The sequence below is a fragment of the Glandiceps talaboti genome, chromosome 21 (assembly GCF_964340395.1).
Source record: "Glandiceps talaboti chromosome 21, keGlaTala1.1, whole genome shotgun sequence".
Classification (NCBI taxonomy): Eukaryota; Metazoa; Hemichordata; class Enteropneusta; family Spengelidae; genus Glandiceps; species Glandiceps talaboti.
The window spans coordinates 16974257-16985857 of record NC_135569.1 but is presented as its reverse complement, the minus strand read 5'-3'; positions in this window follow the sequence as shown (position 1 = coordinate 16985857).

The window sequence follows — 11601 nt, the reverse complement described above, 5'->3', positions numbered from 1 at the left end:
AGTAGTATACAGGCCATATATACATAGTATGTTAGTTTAGTAGTATACAGGCTATACATACATAGTATGTTAGTTTAGTAGTATACAGGCCATATATACACAGTACGTTAGTTTAGTAGTATACAGGCCATATATACATAGTATGTTACTTTAGTAGTATACAGGCCATATTAACACAGTACGTTAGTTTAGTAGTATACAGGCCATATATACGCAGTACATTAATTTAGTAGTATACAAGCCATGTATACACAGTACGTTAGTTTAGTAGTATACAGACCATATATTCACAGTACGTTAGTTTAGTAGTATACAGACCATATATACATATTACGTTAGTTTAGTAGTATAAAGGCCATATATACACAGTATGTTAGTTTAGTAGTATACAGACCATATATACGTAGTATGTCAGTTTAATAGTATACAGGCCATATATACATAGTATGTTAGTTTAATAGTAAACAGGCCATATATACATAGTATGTTAGTTTAGTAGTATACACACCATACATACATAGTATGTTAGTTTAGTAGTATACAGGCCATATGTACATAGTATGTTAGTTTAGTAGTATACAGGCCATATATACATATTATTTTAGTTTAGTAGTATACAGGCCATATATACATAGTACGTTAGTTCAGTAGTATACAGGCCATATATACATAGTATGTTAGTTTAGTAGTATACAGGCCATATATACATAGTATGTTAGTTTAGTAGTATACAGGCCATACATAGTATGTTAGTTTAGTAGTATACATACCATATATACACAGTACGTTAGTTTAGTAGTATACAGACCATATATACATAGTATGTTATTTTAGTAGTATACAGGCCATATATACATAGTATGTTAGTTTAGTAGTATACAGGTCATATATACATAGCATGTTAGTTAAGTAATATACAGGCCATATATACATAGTACGTTAGTTTAGTAGTATACAGGCCATATATACACAGTACATTAGTTTAGTAGTATACAGGCCATATATACATAGTATGTTAGTTTAGTAGTATACAGGCCATATATACATAGTATGTTAGTTTAACAGTATACAGGCCATATATACATAGTATGTTAGTTTAGTAGTATACATGCCATATATACATAGTATTTTAGTTTAGTAGTATACAGGCCATATATACATAGTATGTTAGTTTAGTAGTATACAGGCCATACATACATAGTATGTTAGTTTAGTAGTATACAGGCCATATATACGCAGTACATTAGTTTAGTAGTATACAAGCCATGTATACACAGTACGTTAGTTTAGTAGTATACAGACCATATATTCACAGTACGTTAGTTTAGTAGTATACAGACCATATATACACAGTATGTTAGTTTAGTAGTATACATACCATATATACATAGTATGTCAGTTTAATAGTATACAGGCCATATATACATAGTATGTTAGTTTAGTAGTATACAGGCCATATATACATAGTACGTTAGTTTAACAGTATTCAGGCCATATATACATAGTATGTTAGTTTAGTAGTATACAGGCCATATATACATAGTATGTTAGTTTAACAGTATACAGGCCATATATACACAGTACGTTAGTTTAGTAGTATACAGGCCATATATACATAGTATGTTACTTTAGTAGTATACAGGCCATATTAACACAGTACGTTAGTTTAGTAGTATACAGGCCATATATACGCAGTACATTAGTTTAGTAGTATACAAGCCATGTATACACAGTACGTTAGTTTAGTAGTATACAGACCATATATTCACAGTACGTTAGTTTAGTAGTATACAGACCATATATACATAGTACGTTAGTTTAGTAGTATACAGGCCATATATACACAGTATGTTAGTTTAGTAGTATACAGACCATATATACATAGTATGTCAGTTTAATAGTATACAGGCCATATATACATAGTATGTTAGTTTAGTAGTATACAGGCCATATATACATAGTACGTTAGTTTAACAGTATTCAGGCCATATATACATAGTATGTTAGTTTAGTAGTATACAGGCCATATATACATAGTATGTTAGTTTAACAGTATACAGGCCATATATACATAGTATGTTAGTTTAACAGTATACAGGCCATATATACATAGTATGTTAGTTTAGTAGTATACATGCCATATATACATAGTATTTTAGTTTAGTAGTATACAGGCCATATATACATAGTATGTTAGTTTAGTAGTATACAGGCTATACATACATAGTATGTTAGTTTAGTAGTATACAGGCCATATATACACAGTACGTTAGTTTAGTAGTATACAGGCCATATATACATAGTATGTTACTTTAGTAGTATACAGGCCATATTAACACAGTACGTTAGTTTAGTAGTATACAGGCCATATATACGCAGTACATTAGTTTAGTAGTATACAAGCCATGTATACACAGTACGTTAGTTTAGTAGTATACAGACCATATATTCACAGTACGTTAGTTTAGTAGTATACAGACCATATATACATAGTACGTTAGTTTAGTAGTATAAAGGCCATATATACACAGTATGTTAGTTTTGTAGTATACAGACCATATATACGTAGTATGTCAGTTTAATAGTATACAGGCCATATATACATAGTATGTTAGTTTAATAGTAAACAGGCCATATATACATAGTATGTTAGTTTAGTAGTATACATACCATATATACATAGAATGTTAGTTCAGTAGTATACAGGCCATATGTACATAGTATGTTAGTTTAGTAGTATACAGGCCATATATACATATTATTTTAGTTTAGTAGTATACAGGCCATATATACATAGTACGTTAGTTCAGTAGTATACAGGCCATATATACATAGTATGTTAGTTTAGTAGTATACAGGCCATATATACATAGTATGTTAGTTTAGTAGTATACAGGCCATACATAGTATGTTAGTTTAGTAGTATACATACCATATATACACAGTACGTTAGTTTAGTAGTATACAGACCATATATACATAGTATGTTAGTTTAGTAGTATACAGACCATATATACATAGTATGTTAGTTTAGTAGTATCATGCCATATATACATAGTATGTTAGTTTAGTAGTATACAGGCCATATATACATAGTATGTTAGTTTAGTAGTATACAGGCCATATATACATAGTATGTTAGTTTAGTAATATACAGGCCATATGTACATAGCATGTTACTTTAGTAGTATACAGTCCATATATACATAGTATGTTATTTTAGTAGAATACAGGCCATATATACATAGTATGTTAGTTTAGTAGTATACAGGCCATATATACATAGTATGTTAGTTTAGTAGTATACAGGCCGTAATAACATAGTATGTTAGTTTAGTAGTATACAGACCATATATACATAGTATGTTAGCTTAGTAGTATACAGGCCATGTATACATAGTATGTTAGTTTAGTAGTATACAGGCCATATACACATAGTATGTTAGTTTAGTAGTAAACAGGCCATATATACATAGTATGTTGGTTTAGTAGTATACAGGCCATATATAAATAGTATGTTAGTTTAGTAGTATACAGGCCATATATACATAGTATGTTAGTTTAGTAGTATACAGGCCATATATACATATTATTTTAGTTTAGTAGTATACAGACCATATATACATAGTATGTTAGTTTAGTAGTATACAGGCCATATATACACAGTACATTAGTTTAGTAGTATACAGGCCATATATACATAGTATGTTAGTTTAACAGTATACAGGCCATATATACATAGTATGTTAGTTTAGTAGTATACATGCCATATATACATAGTATGTTAGTTTAGTAGTATCATGCCATATATACATAGTATGTTAGTTTAGTAGTATACAGGCCATATATACATAGTATGTTAGTTTAGTAGTATACAGACCATATATACATAGTATGTTAGTTTAGTAGTATACAGACCATATATACATAGTATGTTAGTTTAGTAGTATCATGCCATATATACATAGTATGTTAGTTTAGTAGTATACAGGCCATATATACATAGTATGTTAGTTTAGTAGTATACAGGCCATATATACATAGTATGTTAGTTTAGTAATATACAGGCCATATGTACATAGCATGTTAGTTTAGTAGTATACAGGCCATACATACATAGTATGTTAGTTTAGTAGTATACAGGCCATATATACACAGTACGTTAGTTTAGTAGTATACAGGCCATATATACATAGTATGTTACTTTAGTAGTATACAGGCCATATTAACACAGTACGTTAGTTTAGTAGTATACAGGCCATATATACGCAGTACATTAGTTTAGTAGTATACAAGCCATGTATACACAGTACGTTAGTTTAGTAGTATACAGACCATATATTCACAGTACGTTAGTTTAGTAGTATACAGACCATATATACATAGTACGTTAGTTTAGTAGTATACAGGCCATATATACACAGTATGTTAGTTTAGTAGTATACAGACCATATATACATAGTATGTCAGTTTAATAGTATACAGGCCATATATACTTAGTATGTTAGTTTAATAGTAAACAGGCCATATATACATAGTATGTTAGTTTAGTAGTATACATACCATATATACATAGTATGTTAGTTTAGTAGTATACAGGCCATATGTACATAGTATGTTAGTTTAGTAGTATACAGGCCATATATACATATTATTTTAGTTTAGTAGTATGCAGGCCATATATACATAATATGTTAGTTTAGTAGTAAACAGGCCATATATACATAGTATGTTAGTTTAGTAGTAAACAGGCCATATATACATAGTATGTTAGTTTAGTAGTATACAGACCATATATACATAGTATGTTAGTTTAGTAGTATACAGACCATATATACATAGTATGTTAGTTTAGTAGTATACAGGCCATATATACATAGTATGTTAGTTTAGTAGTATACAGACCATATATACATAGTATTTTAGTTTAGTAGTATACATGCCATATATACATAGTATGTTAGTTTAGTAGTATACAGACCATATATACATAGTATGTTAGTTTAGTAGTATACAAACCATATATACATAGTATGTTAGTTTAGTAGTATACAGACCATATACACATAGTATGTTAGTTTAGTAGTATACAGGCCATATAAACATAGTATGTTGGTTTAATAGTATACATACCATATATACATAGTATGTTAGTTTAGTAGTATACAGGCCATATATACATAGTATGTTAGTTTAGTAATATACAGGCCATATGTACATAGCATGCTAGTTTAGTAGTATACAGGCCATATATACATAGTATGTTAGTTTAGTAGTATACAGGCCATATATACATAGTATGTTAGTTTAGTAGTATACAGGCCATATATACATAGTATGTTAGTTTAGTAGTATACAGGCCGTAATAACATAGTATGTTAGTTTAGTAGTAAACAGACCATATATACATAGTATGTTAGCTTAGTAGTATACAGGCCATGTATACATAGTATGTTAGTTTAGTAGTATACAGGCCATATACACATAGTATGTTAGTTTAGTAGTAAACAGGCCATATATACATAGTATGTTGGTTTAGTAGTATACAGGCCATATATACATAGTATGTTAGTTTAGTAGTATATAGGCCATATATACATAGCATGTTAGTTTAGTAGTATACAGGCCATATATACATATTATTTTAGTTTAGTAGTATACAGACCATATATACATAGTATGTTAGTTTAGTAGTATACATGCCATATATACATAGTATGTTAGTTTAGTAGTATACAGGCCATATATACATAGTATGTTAGTTTAGTAGTATACAGGCCATATATACATAGTATGTTAGTTTAGTAGTATACAGGCCATATATACATAGTATGATAGTTTAGTTGTATACAGGCAATATATACATAGTATGTTAGTTTAGTAGTATACAGGCCATATATACATAGTATGTTAGTTTAGTAGTATACAGGCCATATATACATAGTATGTTAGTTTAGTAGTATACAGGCCATATATACATATACATGTATATATTAGTTATTCATGTGTTGAAAATAGTATATATATTTACTCGTACATTGGTCTTGATTTGTCTGTATTTTATGTATGTATGTAATTATTATTTATTTATAGTTAGTTATTTTTTATTTATTTATTTAGTGATATATTTTTTTTCATCTATATGTTTTTAACATACTTAAAGGTTCCCTGTGTCTTCACCAGAGTGATCATAATCATTTGACTGTTAAAATGCTAGTAGTTCTATGTAGATAGTTAGTTGATATGATGTCATCGTGATCAGTATTTGTTTCTATCAATTCTATATCTATGGTTACTAAAGTATTGTTTTTAGGAACATTGCCATGTCTGACCCCAGTTGTATCTGTCATGTAACTTGACTGTTTTCAATCAATCTTTAAGCTTATTACGCAGTAGTCTATAGCTGATTTTATAAGCTTTTTTACTCAAGAGAAAATACGTCCATAAAATCTCGATCAAACTATTGTCAGAATTGTGACCCCTTAACCTATTGAAATTTCTACCTTTTTTGGCTCTCTCATAATAAAGTGTAATAGTGATGTTTATTCTTTGAAATATTGATTACATTTTAATTGACTGTTTAGATTAGAAAATATTTGGTTTCCAATTTTCAAAAGTGGTCACGAGGTTCTTACCACTAACCAAATTAACATGTTGACATTTTCAGCACACAAAAAAGTTATAACAAAAGTTAAAAAATACGAAACAAAATGTAGTGATTGATATTTTTCTCTGTAAATATGTATAATAATAACCCTACAAGAAAATATGTTTTTGTCCATTTGAGATATAGTCATTACAATCAAAATTACTACCCCTCATCCCATCTGAACCTTTTCTTTTTTCTACAAATATCTAATGAAGTAATGCAAATCCGTGAAGGAACTCAATCCCTTTTGTAAAGCAAACTTTATTCCATTATCATTTCTATATTTCTGGTCCAAATATTTCACGATATTTGTACATATTGGTAGTATGCTACCAGGTGTTAGTTTTATAGTTAAAATGACGTAGGCTTGGTGTTTCACTCATGCAACATGACATAATTTAATATACACCCTCAAACAACCTCTATTGCAAAAGAAACAACTAGTACATAGTTGCCGTGTACAGTGGGGGATTTAGAAATAGTCAAGGTGAAATGTTGATTATCAGTTAGAAAAAAAGACAATTGCAGCCATATTAAAATCATCAAGTCCAAGTGTAGACTGTCGACAGTCGTTGGTGCCTTTTTTGCTACGTTTCATCTAAATAAATTTAAAGTCGTCGCCTCGCTCCGTAGCACTGAATACTAGTGTGTACTGACAGGAACTGCGATTGCCGAAGGCACGAACCCTTTAATTTTCTAGTTCTGATGAAAGTCGGATAGTCTGAGTCTGGATCTTGACTGCATCAACATCTGTACGATTAATACTAGTGTTATGCCCCTATCTTTCTAACTCATTCTATGTTCGCTTCTGATCATTCATCGACTCCACAGAAACTACAACTTCTATAGTTACTATTATTATTATTATTATTATTATTATTATTATTATTATTATTATTATTATTATTATTATTATTATTATTTCTTTAATTCACGCCACCAAGATGTCCCATAAAAATATAAAAAACATACAAACACAAAGAAAGAGACAGATAAAATAATATTAAACTAGCAACTATCTTGTAGTAAACATGACAATCCTATACTTTCTCCAAAAGTTTGAACGAAAGTGTGCATCAGAGTCTATGCAGATTCGAATTAAAGTATTGTGGCTCTCAATAATACGTCTGTTAAATGTGTACAGCAACTTTCGGTGGAGCGATGAAAAATTTAAAATATCACTGGATACACAGATATTAATGCTGACTGCACCTCTTAGGTCAAATACTAATCTCATTTTGTTATTATATGCCACTTTTAAAGTATGCATCATCCTAGTACTATAGTTACACCAAACATTTAAACAATATATATTGTATAAAAAACTTCTAAAAAGTGTGCATTTCACCTTCTCGGAGCAATGACTAAATTTACGAACAATAAAATTTGCCCCAGCATAAAACGACTTGAGCTGCCTCCGCATATCTAATTCGTCATCCCCTGTCAAAGACATTATGTACCCGAGGTACTTTTTAGAGGTAACAAACTTCAATTGCTTTCAGTACAAATAAACATTGGGGATCCGAACCGGTTTCCAAAGTTTAGGGTAAATATACATACACTCGGTTTTAGTTGTGTGAAAAAGAATGTCATGCTGCTTGCCATACTGTTCACAAATCTTAATCAATTTCCTTGAAGACTTGACTGAAGGACAAATCAGGACTAGGTCATCCGCATAAAACAGGTGGTTAGCTATTTTGCCAGCCATATGAAACCCTAGTCCTGCTAACTGGACTGAGCTCTTTACTCAGTCCGTCGACATAAACAGCAAATAACTTTGGCGAAATGATGCTTCCTTGACGAACCCCATTAATAACACTAAAAGGTTTCGGTTCTGCTGAAGCCCAACGAACAGAGAATAATTGGCTACGATACCAAAATAGCAATATTCTAACTATAAATAAAGGAATATTTCTATTGATCAGTTTTCTAAACATGGTCCAGTGGTTCACCCTATCAAATGCTTTCGTTGCATCCATAAAACAGGAAAATACTGGCGAATTATGTCTCTTATAATAAAAGTCAATTATCTCTTTTAACACAAAGATACACAAATTACACGCGTATGTTCAGTCATGTCAATATTAGACGCACGTTATTTCAAATTATAAACCAAGAGGGTGTGCTCATAATGTCAGACAACTGCTATGATGGTCAAATATAAGTTGAACATAGTAACATCACCATAAACCCTCCGGTGTATTCATATAGGAGGGTTGCATAGACAAGAGTCATTTATGTGTCCAGTTCGTATGTCGGACGATCATCACGTTCATTCAACTAGTTGTGTTAAACACATTGTCATATCATTGTCTCACATGTCTACAATTCATTATCCCATGTTTTCACGATGATTTATGACATTTAGTTAATATGTAAACTTCTCGCCTAAGCTTATATTATATTTACTCAGCTTGTATGTTTTCGAATGTAAAGTTATGCAATACATTCGTTCTGTATTGCTGACAACAAGCGCGCCCTCTAACACCATCTCGTTTCGATATGCTCAAGAATTGCGTCGGACAGCACATACTAGTACCTACGTAACACTACGATTGCGCGTATAGAAATACGATTTGTTCATGTTTAGATAACGTGTTATTATCAGCAAATAAAAAATGTCAAATTTCATAATAACATGTAGTTTTAACAAGTTAAATGATTTAATTACAAGGTCATCAAGTCAATAACTCGTCAGACTATTCGGCCGGGGGAAAATCGATGGGTTTGAATAGTATTTAATTGATGTAAGATGAACTTCTGATCTTCTTCACTTTACATATTTTCAATGTACCAAAAGTAATTCTTTAACACTGCAGTTACACTAAACATTGGGGAGAGAGAGAGAGAGAGAGAGAGAGAGAGAGAGAGAGAGAGAGAGAGAGAGAGAGAGAGAGAGAGAGAGAGAGAGAGAGAGAGAGAGAGAGAGAGAGAGAGAGAGAGAGAGAGAGAGAGAGAGACAGACAGACAGACAGACAGACAGACAGACAGACAGACGCGGAGAGTCACAGACAGACAGACAGAGGGGGGAGAGAGAGCATTCTACAGCGAACAGCACAGAGGATGAAGGAATAACTTGATTGCAGAACGGATTTTATTAATTAAAAAAAACTTCTGACATTTCGGAAACTGAATGTAGCTGAAAAACCTCAAAGATTTGGACTTCAACTCACCAAAGAAAAATGTATTTCCTTACTGGCATGTAAGAATGAACTAGTTCAATACAAACTATTAGTTTTTTATTCATACAGATTTTAACACTCACACTAGTTTTATTCAGTAGATGTACTGTATTTGTTCTCCCTTGCCTTCTTTTCTTTAATTATCAAAAGAATGATTTTCACTTCTTATTTTCTCTCTATTGGCCTTAGCATTTGAAATAAATCAACAATACATGAATCAATAAAACCCGTTTTGGAATCCAGTTCTTTCTTCATCCTCTGACTCAATGTTCACTTCTCAAGTTCTCATTCCGTGATTCACTGACGCCTATGCACTGTAGTTGGACTGATTCTAGTTTTATCAAAGAACTCAAAAATCACAATCAGTGATTCAGTTCCAGAGATTTATTGTTGTCAGTACACCATTGTTACTTTACTAACTAAATAAACTCTACTAAGATAATACGTTTTAGACAAGTAATACAAAATAACAAGTAATCCAATATACTAAAGGGTTTGGAAAATGTACTCGAAATACCATGTAGATATAAATCATGTTTTAATTATGTATTTTAAGTTTTCTATATATTGATTATATATATTCATACAAATTTGTAATTTCTATAAATTATTACATACATGTAGAGGATGTTAGAATTACTGTTTTTGATATTGTGGTAACACATCAAGTGTTACATATTTAATTTGTAAGGATTGAAAGAATTACTCTCCTAAATTTATATATAGAGTATTTCATCAAAATTCGAATCATTGTTTTTCTCAACCATGTCTCTGTATATACATTGACACGTAATAATTGTTTAACATACAGAAACTGTCACTCTATTTCAAGATAGCAAAAGTGTACATATTTCTGTTCAAAGTTATAGTCATTCAGTCTCTTTCTGACGACGCGTAGTGATTTATCACGTGACTTTACTACGACGACGCTTAGAACGTTGAATTCTCTCCCATTTGTGATTTGTCACTTACTGTGCAAACATCTGTACACAGTTGTTACCACTGTTAACTACAACAACATTTCCCAATGGTTTGTCATCAGTAACATATACACCACGTGGACTACTGCATGGATTATCATCTCTGTCAATACGACTGATAAATTCACCATCTGAAGTAAATTTCAGTACTCTGTTGTTGCTGCTATCACAGACATACACATTACTAGCACTGTCAAGGGCCAATCCTGCCGGGTAATTCATCTGTCCATCACCTGAACCTAGACTTCCAAATGAATACAGATACTGACCCTCAGAGTTGAACACTTGGATTCGATGATTATGCCATTCTGACACAAACACTTTACCATCATGGTCAACCTTGATATCTTGAGGATAAAAAAACTGACCTTGACCGTGACCGTAAGTGCCGAAAGTCTTGTAGAGGTTTCCATCTTGGTTGTATATATGTATACAATGACCATTTTCATCGACGACGTAAACCATTCCATTCAGAGGACTTATGGCGATTCCATACGGCGAGTTCATCGTACCCTTCCCAAAACTTCTCATCACGTGACCATTTTCATCATGGACGATAACCTGGTTACTTCCATTATCAGTGGTAAATATATCACCACTTTCTGCCTGTACTGAATAGATTGGTTTAACAGTGGATGAGATGTTACTGAACTTTATTATAGCGTTTGGTTGGCCTTTTGATGTGAATGTTTGTAATCTATGATTATTACAGTCACATACTTGCAAATGTCCATCTCTTGTTGAACGAATGCCATGGGGATAGTTCAGGTCCCCTAATCCACTCCCATAT